Genomic DNA, 12843 nt, shown 5'->3' with positions numbered 1-12843 from the left:
ACCATTGCAATGGAACCTTGGAAGTGCTGATCCAAAAGGTGGTGACCTTAGGGGTTACAGAGTGGCAGAAGCTACAGAAAGTGTGAAGGCTAGGGACAGTGAAGTCAGATGATAAGAGAACTAAGTCAAACCCCTGAGCTAACTACTTCATTCACTTCATGATACTTACTGCTCTGGGAGTACCCAGTCTGGGTATTTAATGAAAAAGATCTCATATAGTTGTGAGTATGGAGTAAGTATGTGTTAGGAATGATAAATATTCTGTGGAACGTATGGGGATGTAAAATAATAGGATAAGATCGGGAAACAGCTAGTATTAAAGTCTGGTTTGACAAGAATATATAATGTGTAAAGAGTAATATTGCAAAATAAGCTAGAAAAGTAAGTTGGAATCATATAATGGGAGGCTTTAGACACTAGGCTAAAGGATTTATTTTTATTTTATTGGAAAAAGGAAGTATCTTCAGTGGATGTTGAGCAAGGAAGTGATATGATCATACCTTTATATTAGAAAAATTATTCTGGATGTTGTTTAGAATAAACCAGAGAGCAAAAAGCCTAGAGACAGTGAGAACAGTTAGGAGTCCATTATGATAGTTTTAAATATGATAGTTTTAAAGGAGAGGTGATAAGAGTATAAAGCAAGATGATGCCAGTGAGAATAGAGATGATGGAATATATTTAGAGAAACTACAGAGATAAAAGGGCCAGGACCTGGCAACTAATTTTATGTTGAAGATGAAAGAGAGAGAAAAATCAAGCGTAACTCTGAGTATGTGGGACCAGAAAGATAATGGTGCCATGAACAGATATAAGTAAATTACAAAAAAGGGCAGGTTTGGGAGTGGGGAGAGAAGAAAACTATGAATCCATAATAATGAAATTGGAAAATTAGAAAAACCTCAGTAGTCATCTAGGCCAAATTATACCCAAAAAGGCATAATTCTTCACTATAACATACTTGTATTGAGCATCCAGCCTCTGTCTGAAGACCTCCAAGGAAAGAAAATTCAGCACCTCTCAAAAGCCCATTACATTTTTGGACAACTATTGTAGGCATTATTAAATTTTTTTTCATGGATATGTAGAGCTTGAAACAATGGGAAAACAATGAAATAGATACACCATTGATAAATATGATTTGAAAAAAAGGAAAAACCCCAAAATACTAGTATGAAGGATATACCACTAATGAACATTAAATTAAAGCATCTATTGAGAATTATTTTGCCCAATTACATGCCAATATACTTAAAAGTTCAAGTAAAATGAAAGAATACTTACAAAAATATAAAGTACCTATATTAATAGAAGAGGAAATAGAATAAATAAATCTATTTTAGAAAAATTGAACAGGTAATAAATGAACTTATTTTTAAAAAAGGCTTCAGGATAAGTGAAATTTGCTAAACATTTAAACTTCAACTAATTCCAATATTAAAACAAATTATTTTGGAATAATAGGCAAAGGTATCCTACCAAACTCATTTTTTGAAACAAATATGGTACTGAACCCTAAACCAGGAAGAGCAAAAACAGGATAACAAAACTTTAGAACAATTTCACTAATGAATATAGAGTAAAAATATTAAATAAAATACTAGCTGACAGACTCTATCAATATATCACAAAGGTTATATATTATGACCAAGTAGGATTTATATCAGAAATGATTTAACATAAGGAAAACTATTAACATAATTGACTACCAATAATAAAGATAACAATGATTATATGACTACAAATAGATGCAGAAAAAGCTTTTGAGGAAACACAACATTCATTCACATAAAAAAATTGAAATCATAGGTGTAAATGAATTTTTCCTTACAATGATAAGAAGCATCTACCTAAGACCATCAGCAAGCATTATCCGTAATACAGATAAACTGGAAGCCTTCCCAATAAGATCAATTGTGAAACAAGGATGCCCACTATTTAACAGTATTATTCAATATTATTAGAAAAGCTAGCAATAGCAATAAAAAAAGAAAAAGAAATTTAAGAAATCAGCATGGGATGATAATACTATCACTTTTGTGTATCATTTTGATAATATAATTGGAAAATTTTAAAGATTCAGCTAAAAAGTAATCTGAAACAATTACTTTTAGCAAAGTGTCAAGATATAAATAAAACCACATAAGTTAGTAGCATTTGTAAATATCACCAACAAAAGCCTGCAAGAAAAGATAATAAGAAATACTCTACTTAAAATTACCATAGATAGTGTAAAGTACCTGGGAGTATACCTGCTAAGGCAAACCTAGGAACTACATGAAGATAATTGTAAAACAATTTCTATATAAATAAATTCAGATTTCAATAATTTGAGAAATGTTAATTGTTCATTGGTAGGCAGAGTCAATGTAACAAAAACAACAAGATTACTTGATATGCAATGTCATCCTAACTCAATTGCCAATTTTTTTTATTAAACTAGAAAAAATAGAATTCATTTGAAAAAATAAAAGGTCAAGAATATCAAAGGAATTAATGAATATATATGCATATACATACATACATAATATATAAGAGATATCATAAATAAATTAGAAGCACATGGAATGTATTGCCTATAAGATTTATGATTAGGAAAAGAATTTATGAATGAACAAGAAGTAGAGAGCATTTGAGACATAAAATGCATAATTTCAATTACAATGAATTTAAAATGGAGTTGTACAAATAAAACCATGTATCCAAGATTAGAAGAAAAGCAGAAAATTTGGAATAGAATACTTTATAGACAGTTTCTCAGATAAAGGTTCTATATCACAAACATATGCAGAATTCTGTCAAATTTATAAGAATGTGAGTCATTCCCCAATTGACAAATGGTCAAAGGATATGAACAGGAGGTTTGGGGAAGAAGAAATCGAAGATATAGATAGATAGATAGATAGATAGATAGATAGATAGATAGATAGACAGATAGACAGACAGATATAAATACCCATATAAAATGCTCTAAATCATTATTGATTAGAGAAATGCAAATTAAAACAATTTGGAGATACTATCATATACCTATCAGAATGAGTAAAATAAAGAAGGAAGTAAAGATCAATGTTGGAGGAGATGTGGAAAAATTGGGACTCTAATGCACCATTAAAGGAATTGCAAACTGACCCCAAAAAGTTTTAAAATAGTGCATACATTTTGACCCAGCGAAATCACTGTTAGGTCTGTCTTTCACAGAAAAAGAAAAAGAACCTTCTTGTTCTAAAATATCTTTAGCTGTTTTTGTTTGTAGTGACAAAAGAACTAAGAATAGAGGGAATATCCATCAATTGGGGAATGACTAAACAAATTGTGGTATATTATTGTGATGGAATGTGCTATAAGATGGATGTGTTATAAGAAATTATGAGCAGGTTAGTTTTAGAAAACCATGGGAAGACTTGTATGAAATAATGAACTGAACCAAGAGAACATTATATAGTATAGAGTGATAATATTTGAAGAATAACTGTGGAGAAAAAAAATTATTCTGAGCAGTAAAAATGCTCAAATCAACTATAGAGGACCTATGAAGAAAAAATATTATACATATACAGAAAAAACCTGATAAGTAAAAGTATTCATAGTTTTTACATTACAACACCCCCTCTTATTATCTTGTCCTAGATGATGTCCTGGGCATACAGTTGTCCCTGGGAATTTATGGAAGTTCTCCACATCATTAGGATAAAATTTGAACTAATAGTACTATTTTTAAAAAATAGTACTATTTTTTAAAAAGTACTCTTTGCAAAGAGGTCCTACTACACATATGACCCTGGCTAGAAATGTTATACTGTTTTATGGAGGAAAGGTAAGGGCAATGGGTTCTTTTTCTTGGGACTCTAGAAATTTTTTTGAATAGTAGTAATATGCATGATTCTAATTATATCAAAAAGCTATCCATTGCAGGACCAGAAGCTCCTGATATATGTGATCTGTCTTCTGTTTGGGACTATACTCCCCAAGGCATCACTTCCTACATTCTCTCTTCCAAAATTTCACCAAACTATAGAAATCCAAACTAGATTTGCTCCTATCTTTCCATCCCAGGAGGAAGGATGAGTTGAATGGATTTGGTTTTTTACATTGATTTACACTTGGATGTTTGGATCAGGAATCTCAGAAGGCTTAAGGTAGTCAAATGTGTTCTTCTGAATACCTGGCAATGGCATTGAACAAAAAGGCAAGGATGTAAATAGATGAATGGTTGGATGGATGGATGAATGGATAGATGGATGAATGGATAGGATGGATTAAAAAAATGTTTCCTTCTGGAGACCCTGACTCTTAGTCCTGCATTCCAATAAGTAGTATAGACTGATAATAGAAAACTGAAAAAAAATCTGAATTTGAATCAACATACAGAGAGCACAGAGAGGGTGACAGGCAATTAACCTGATTCCTCCTTCCTGCTGCTGCTCTCCCCATCATTTCAGGAAAGGAATGAGTTACCATGGCTACCTCTTACCACAATGGTATAATGAGAATAATGCTACTATCAGTTAAGCACTGGGAGTGCCCACTGGCAATAGTGTAAGTAGAAAAGTGGGAGGAAAGGAGGAGAGAGATGGAGGGAAGTAGGGAAGGAAAGAAAAAAGGAAGGAGGGTGGAAGAGAGAAAGGAAAGGAGGGAGGAAGGAAAGGAGTGAGAGAGAAAGAGAGGGAGGAAAAGAGGGATGGAAGGAGGGAGGAAAGAAGGGATGGAGGGAGGAAAGGAGGAAGGAAGAAAGGAAAGAAAGAAGGAAGGGAGTGAAGGGAAGAAAGGAGGAAGGAAGAAATAAAGGGAAGGAAGAAAAATAACATTTATAGATTCATAAAGGAATTTTTATAAAGGATATTAATTAGTGTGACCAGAGGAAAAGGGAATTATTTATACATCTGTGTGGCTCCTACTTAGAGGAGAAAAGCATCAGGTTTAGAGTCAGAAAAATTATGTTTGAATCCTTGTATCTGTTACCAACTGTGTGACTTTGAGGAAGCAATTTCATCTATTTTGGCTTTAATTTTCTCATCTGTAAGGTGAGGGTATCAAAGGAAATGTTTCCAAAGTTATCTTACAACTCTAGATCCTATGAAGCAAAATTTATTTTTTCTCTTATCTACCAAAGGCACTTTAGGCAGGATTCCCTAATTTACACAATAATGCAATAAACTTAATGCAAAATAAGAGTTAGACACTGAGATGTTCTTCCTAAGTTCTGTTGAAATAGGAAACTTGTGCTCTTATAAAACAAGATAAATCAGCAAAGATGACAATTTGGTCAACAACATTTACTAAGATCTTACTATGTGAAAATTTAGGCACTAAAGACAAATAGACAAAACCAAATCCTCCCTGTTCTCAAGAGCTTCTTTTCAATTGAAGACATATAACATATATATATATATATATATATATATATATATATATATATATATATATATATATATATATACTTATTTCGAGAGGGTGATAACCACAGGAGGGAATCAGGGAAGGTTTTGTGGAGAAAGTGATCCTAGAGCTGAGCCTTGAAAGACTCTGAAAAGCAGAGATAAAATGAAAGAGAAGAGGGAGAATGTCACCTAGAAAACACCTATATTAAGGGATGGAAAATGGATAATGATTCAGGAGATGGAGAAGTAGATAGATTGGAGACCTAGTTTAAAAAAAAAAGTATCATGGAAGAGTATGGAGAACAGGCAATAAAGATATACATAAATATATACAAGATAAATATAAAGAAAATAAATACAAAATAGTTAAATGCAATCAGGAAACGCTTCATGTAGAAGGTGGTACTTGAAGGGAGAGTTTCTATGAGACAGAGGAAAAGGGGATATATTTTATTAGGTATGGAGGACATGGAATGTCTTGTGTAAGGAAACTATACTGTAGAGTATGAGGGGAGAGAACCTTGTATTGTGAAACTAAAAATATAGATTGGGGACAAGTTGTGAAGATCTTTAAAAGCTAAATAAAAGAGTTTCTATATGATTCTGTAGGTAACAGAGTGCCACTTGAGTTGACAGAGTAAGGAAATAAAAAAAGTCAGATCTTCCTTGAAGGAAAATCACCCTGGCAACAGTAGGGAAGAGGAGAAACACTTGAGATAGACACCAAATAAGAAGGTGTTGTACAAGACTAACTGATAAGTATTTGAACTAAAGTAGAAACTGTGTGTAAAGAGAAAACAGAAACTAGAGATGTGGAGGTGTTGAGATTTGGCAATTGATTAGATATAGAATTAAGAGAGAGGGGGAAGTCTAAGATAACTTCTATTACAAATCTGAGAGATTGGGAGAATGGTAATGCCTTCACTATAAAAGGAAGTTTGGAATAGTATTAGTGTTTCTTGAAGAAAGATGCTGAGCTTTGCTTTAAATAGTATTTTAAAGAGTAGTTTTAAATAGTAGAGCGCTGGTGTATCCAGTTAGAGATATCCAATAGGTCATTGATCATGTGAGATTATCCATCAAGAGATTTATTTAAATGTACTATATGCCAGGCAATGTGTTCATTGTTCTTTGAGATGGAGTTCATTGATCTAAACTTTAAAAAAATCTCTAACATTCTTTCTTTTTAGAAATTATAGTACTTGAAACAAGATAGTAATTAATTTCATTCAAAAAAGCTATAATAGCCATACAGAACATTTTTGGTAGTTATAGTAACATTTAATTCTGATCATACAAAAGAGTAAAAGCAAAGAGTTGCTATTAAGATGAATGCTTTTTTTAATTTTAAAAAAAATTTTATTTGTTTATAATTTTTTGACAGTATATATGCATGAGTAATTTTTTAAAACATTTTCCCTTGTATTCAGTTTTCCAAATTATCCCCTCGCTCCCTCTACTCCCTCCTTTTGATGACAGGCAATCCCATACATTTTACATATGTTACAGTATAACCTAGATACAATATATGTGTGTAAATACTATTGTCTTATTGCACATTAAGTAGATTCCGAAGGTATAAGTAACCTGGGTAGATAGACAGTAGTGCTAACAGCTTACATTCAATTCCCAGTGTTCCTTCTCTGGGTGTAGCTGTTTCTGTCCATCATTGATCAACTAGAAGTGAGTTGGATCTTCTTTATGTTGAAGATATCCACTTCCATCAGAATACATCCTCATACAACATTGAAGTGTACAGCGATCTTCTGGTTCTGCTTGTTTCGCTCAGCATCAGCTGATGTAAGTCTCTCCAAGCCTCTCTGTATTCCTCCTGCTCGTCATTTCTTACAGAGCAATAATATTCCATAACCTTCATATACCATAATTTACCCAACCATTCTCCAATTGATGGACATCCATTCATCTTCCAGTTTCTACCCACTACGAAAAGAGCTGCCACAAACATTTTGGCACATACAGGTCCCTTTCCCTTCTTTAGTATTTCTTTGGGATATAAGCCCAATAGCAGCAATGCTGGATCAAAGGGTATGCACAGTTTGATAACTTTTTGGGCATAATTCCAAATTGCTCTCCAGAATGGTTGGATTCTTTTACAACTCCACCAACAATGCATCAGTGTCCCAGTTTTCCCACATCCCCTCCAACATTCATCATTATTTGTTCCTGTCATCTTAGCCAATCTGACAGGTGTGTAGTGGTATCTCAGAGTTGTCTTAATTTGAATTTCTCTGATCAGTAGTGATTTGGAACACTCTTTCATATGAGTGGAAATAATTTCAATTTCATCATCTGAGAATTGTCTGTTCATATCCTTTGACCATTTATCAATTGGAGAATGGTTTGATTTCTTATAAATTAGTCAGTTCTCTATATATTTTGGAAATGAGACCTTTGTCAGAACCTTTAACTTTAAAAATATTTTCCCAATTTGTTACTTCCCTTCTAATCTTGTTTGCATTAGTATTGTTTGTACAGAAACTTTTTAGTTTGATGTAATCAAAATCTTCTATTTTATGATCGATAATGATCTCTAGTTCTCCTCTGGTCATAAATTCCTTCCTCCTCCACAGGTCTGAGAGGTAGACTATTCTCTGTTCCTCTAATCTATTTATTATCTCATTCTTTAAGCCTAAGTCATGGACCCATTTTGATCTTATCTTGCTATATGGTGTTAAGCGTGGATCCATATCTAATTTCTGCCATACTAATTTCCAGTTTTCCCAACAGTTTTTTCCAAATAATGAATTTTTATCCCTAATATTGGTATAAGATGAATACTTTCAAAATCATATAATTATATCATGTGCATAATTGTTTATTTTATTTTGACAAATATTTTTCTTTTCTTTTTCATTCTGAACTTCAAGCACCATATAAAATGAACCTGTACACACAGTATAAAGAAGACTGTACATGAAACTGGAGATCTTCGGTAGACATAGTTTGTTTTTCTTTTAAATGTATAATGAATTCAACAGGTAACTTTCAAAACCGTTCTACTTGTTTATGATTCTTATTATTGATATGATAAATTATGCTTATAGTTTTCTTTATATTGAAGCAGTCCTGCATTACTGATATAAATTCAGGATGATCATAGTGTATGACCTTTGTAAAGTATTGCTGTAATGTCCTTTATAGTACTTTATTGAAAAAAATTGTGTCAATATTCATTTGGGAAATTGGTCAATAATTTTCTTTTCCTGTTTTTGTTCTCCCTGGTTTAGATATCAGCACCCTATTTGTATCATTGAAGAAATTTGGTAGTACTGCTTTTTAACCTTTTTTTCCCAAAGTTTACATAATATTGGAATTAATTGTTGTTTAAATATTGGGTATAATTCTCTTGTAAATCTATCTGGTCTTGTTTGGGATTTTCCCCCCTTAAAGGAGTTCATTGAAGAATTGAGTTGTTCAATTTTTTTCTAAGATAGAGTTATTCAAATATTCTATTTCCTCTTCTGTTAATCTGCACAATTTCTATTTTTGTAAATATTCATCTATTTCATTTAGATTGTCAGTTTTATTGGCATAGAGTTGAGCAAAATAACTCCTAATATTTGCTTTAATTTCATCTTCATTGGTTATGCATTCCACCCTTTTCATTTTTTGCTTCTTGTTTGTGATTCTTTCTGGCTTTTCTCATGTTCTTTTCTGTGCATTTTCTTTTAGAAGATGCATTCATCCCCAATGACCTAATAATTTCTTTTTGCAAATAAGGAAATGGAATTTTAGAAAAGTTATCCTTTTTTGATGAAAACATTAAAAAAAAAGACTAGTGGAGTTTGTTAAAACAAAGTATAATCTACATATTGAAGTTCTGAAAAGCTTAGAACATGGAGAGTAACATAGCTTATCTACATACAAGCATATCAAATTGCATGCATAAACTTTTATTGGGCTAAACTGTGAAACTGGCAAAGCTTATCTTTACTCTCCCTTCCAACTTATCCAGTTTTACTAAAGTCCTCCCACTCACCCTATTCCCTCAATGTCTCACAATTTGCCTGCACAAAGACTCCCACTAGAACCTACCCTTTTTGTTCTTTTTTTCCATTCTGAACTTAAGTACACATGAAAAGAGCATTTCCATACATTCCATTGCATAGAAAACATTTTCTGTATGAAAATATGACTGTATTTCATAAAGCTTGCTTTTAAAAAATTCTACTAGTTACTTTCAAAATTGGTTTGGTTTGCTCTTGTCACGTAGTCAGGGAAAGTCTGGCCCTCAGGACCTCAGCTTTTTCTTAGGGTATTACTGAGTACAATAAACTAACATCTTCTCTGAATTGTATAACTGCATTTTAAAGGGGCCTATGAAACGTAATGTGTTGTGTCTGGACTAGCTCTCTGGAGGATCTTGTACCAGCCTGAGTCCTTGGTCTCAGAAGAGGAGTATTGAAGTGAGACTCATGTGGATGGTCAAACATGGAGTCCATTTATTCCAAATTCTCTCACCCTTATATGCCCTAATATCCTTATATAACTATATTAACACTGTACATGTGCTAACTATATACTGTACATGAGGACCACTTAAACAACTTGTTATTGTATGTAGATGACTCTTCTCCACTTGGTATCATTCTGCTTCAACTACCACACAGGTTGTCACCACCCTCTGACTTCTCAGGAAGACAGAGAGCTCTTAGGGGAAATGGGGAGCCGAACCAGACATTGTTAGCAGGTTCCTTCTGGTCTGAAGGGTCTTATACCTCCCCCACTGTCTGTGGCCCTCTACAATGTCTTAGTCCAAATAATGCTTCAGTGCTCGGAAGTGCATTCTACTACAACTGAAGAACACAACTTCATTGATGTCCTCTCAGTACAGCAGTCTTTGTCCTTTTCCTCTGGTAAATTCTCAATATGTTGTCCAAAGAAAAAAAATTTTGATAGTAGAAATTTTATAAAGATAAGTGGGAAATCTTCTAAAATTGGTTATTAACTTTTGGCCATTCATATATCGTGCCAAAAAGGCATCTTTAACCACCAGGAGATATTGAGAAGCACTGACTCACACCTGTTTATAAAAACATATGATTCTCTAATCTCTACTCTGGTGTTCATAAGTGCCCCAGTAGGCAGAATCCTAAGTAAGTCCTCTGCTCACTGTGGTCCTCAGAGGTTTCCAACCATCTGTTTCTCATTCCATGCCTTACCCCACCCTCCATACACATACAGAACACCACTGTCTTGCTTTCAGAGAATTTGATAACCAATGGAAGGGATGTAACAACTTATGAACTGATTCAATCAGAAATCATCTCTCAAGCCCCTCCTCAGTGCCCAAACCAGTCTTTTTCCTAACATAATTATATTAAATGATCCTAAATTTTCATAACCTTGACATAATGGAGTTGGCACTCCAGAGAAGCATAAAACATGTATGAATATTGTGCAATTATCTTTATCTTTAGTATAAAAGCAATAAGCAAATGAACAGTACAGGGTAACAAAAAAAAATTAAGACTAAAATATCCAACAAATGGCTATAAAGTGATACCTCCTCCACTCTTTATGCCCCAAGAGAAGATATAGAAACTTCTTTTGGAACACAAGAGTTTTAGGAAATGTAGTTTGAATTTGATTAGTGCCCCATCACTGCGTACTTTGCAAGCAAGACAGTGAGTGCCCTGTTAATGGTTGACCCTAGCTTTCAGAAGAGCTGAAGATTTAGAAACTCTGGAAGAAGTAGGAACTATGGGTCTAGTACAGGGCTTTTCAAAATTGTTCAGTCAGCAAGAAAAACCCCTGAGGCAGAGCTCTAAGCCAAAGGCACTTTATTTAAAAGTCCTTAGCTCCCTCGAATTAAGTAGACCTCAAGTCTTTCTCATGATCTGAGATGCTCACTTCCTTCAAGGCCTTAGTTTTATAGTGTTTGATACATGGACAATACAGAAGAAGCAAGAACAACAACATAGAATCTCACAGATTGTTAGACCGTGGCCTTTGTCTTATAAGAAGGCTTATACAAAATATAACATCTCCATTGGTTGACAAATGGGCTGGTGAGCAGACTTGATCTTACAGGAGGTCCTACCAAAGTCAATGAGCAGGTTCTTGGAGTTGGGCTGATAAATGTATATCAAAACATCTACTTGAGCCAACAAGCCAGTGGAAGGGCAAGCTGACAATCAGGGTTATTCATTGGCTACTTGTTCATGCTCATGTCTCCACGTTGGGCAATAGAAGAATGACAAGGGTTGGAGGGACAACAACTGTAATTGAGTCACCTCTGTCACACTGGGTTTGGTGACCACAACAAGGAAAGACAAAGGTAGAAGTCCCCTAGTTGGGGACTATGATTAAGCATGTGAACTTATAACCTACGATTCACAGCTCTAGGGTCTGATATAAAGAACTCATAATCACCATCCCTATGAACATATCAAACTGATTAATACTGATCAAAATAAAATAGGGGTCCAACAAATAATATATCATACAAGATCTAAAACTGTCTTCTATGGGAACTGAAACTCACAAGGGCTGGTATTTTATTGATCCTGCTTGTTTTTGGCAGGACCTATAACCTTTTCTCTCTTCTAGCCTTGACAATTCCAACACAAAGTAATGGAAGTAGACTCGGCCGCTAGCCCTCATAAAGAACTGTGCTGTCATTAGATTGCCTTGATGTCCTTCTCTTGATCAGATTTCCTCTGATTCCACCACTAAATCACTTTACTTTCTCCCTAGTGTGGGACAGGGGGAAAGGAGAAAGAAAGGCCAGTTACAATCTAGTTATAAATTCCAATGGCTCCCTATTACCACAAGATCAAGTGTAAATCCTCTATTTGACTTTTAATGCTCTTCACAACTTGGCCTGTTCTTCCCTAACATTACACCTTATAACCTGTCTAGATGTTCTTTGATCCAGTGATACAGACTTGAAGGTTATTTGACTTGTATCCCTCAACTCAGAATAATTTTATAAGGTGTTCCTGATGCTTGGAGTTTTGTCATCCTCATCTCCACCTCCTTGCTTCCTTGGCTTCCTTTAAGTCTCAGCTAAAGTCTCATCTTCTGCAAGAAACTTTTCCTTCCCAAATCTTAGTGGTTTTCCCTTGAGGTTCTTCCCAATTTATTTTGTTTATACCTAAGTTTGTTCATTGCTGCTTACATCTTGTCTCTCCCCTCCTCTCCCACTCTTTTAGACTATGAAGCTTCTTGGAAGCAGAGTTTTTGTTTATTTGCTTTCTTTTCTTAGTATTTCCAACACTTAGCACAAAGACTGGTATGTAGTAAGTGATTAATAAATTCCTGTTGACTGACATTAGATTAAGGTCAGCCCTTCATATATATATATATATATATATATATATATATATATATATATATATATATATATATATATACAGCCTTAAGTTTTTCATCGATCTGAATACAATTCAGTAAACACAGTGTTGAAAATACTCTTTAATAATATATATACCTCTTC

The sequence above is a fragment of the Sminthopsis crassicaudata genome, chromosome 3 (assembly GCF_048593235.1).
Source record: "Sminthopsis crassicaudata isolate SCR6 chromosome 3, ASM4859323v1, whole genome shotgun sequence".
NCBI classification, from domain to species: domain Eukaryota; kingdom Metazoa; phylum Chordata; class Mammalia; order Dasyuromorphia; family Dasyuridae; genus Sminthopsis; species Sminthopsis crassicaudata.
The sequence above is the reverse complement of the archived record's forward strand: the minus strand, read 5'-3'. Positions refer to the sequence as shown.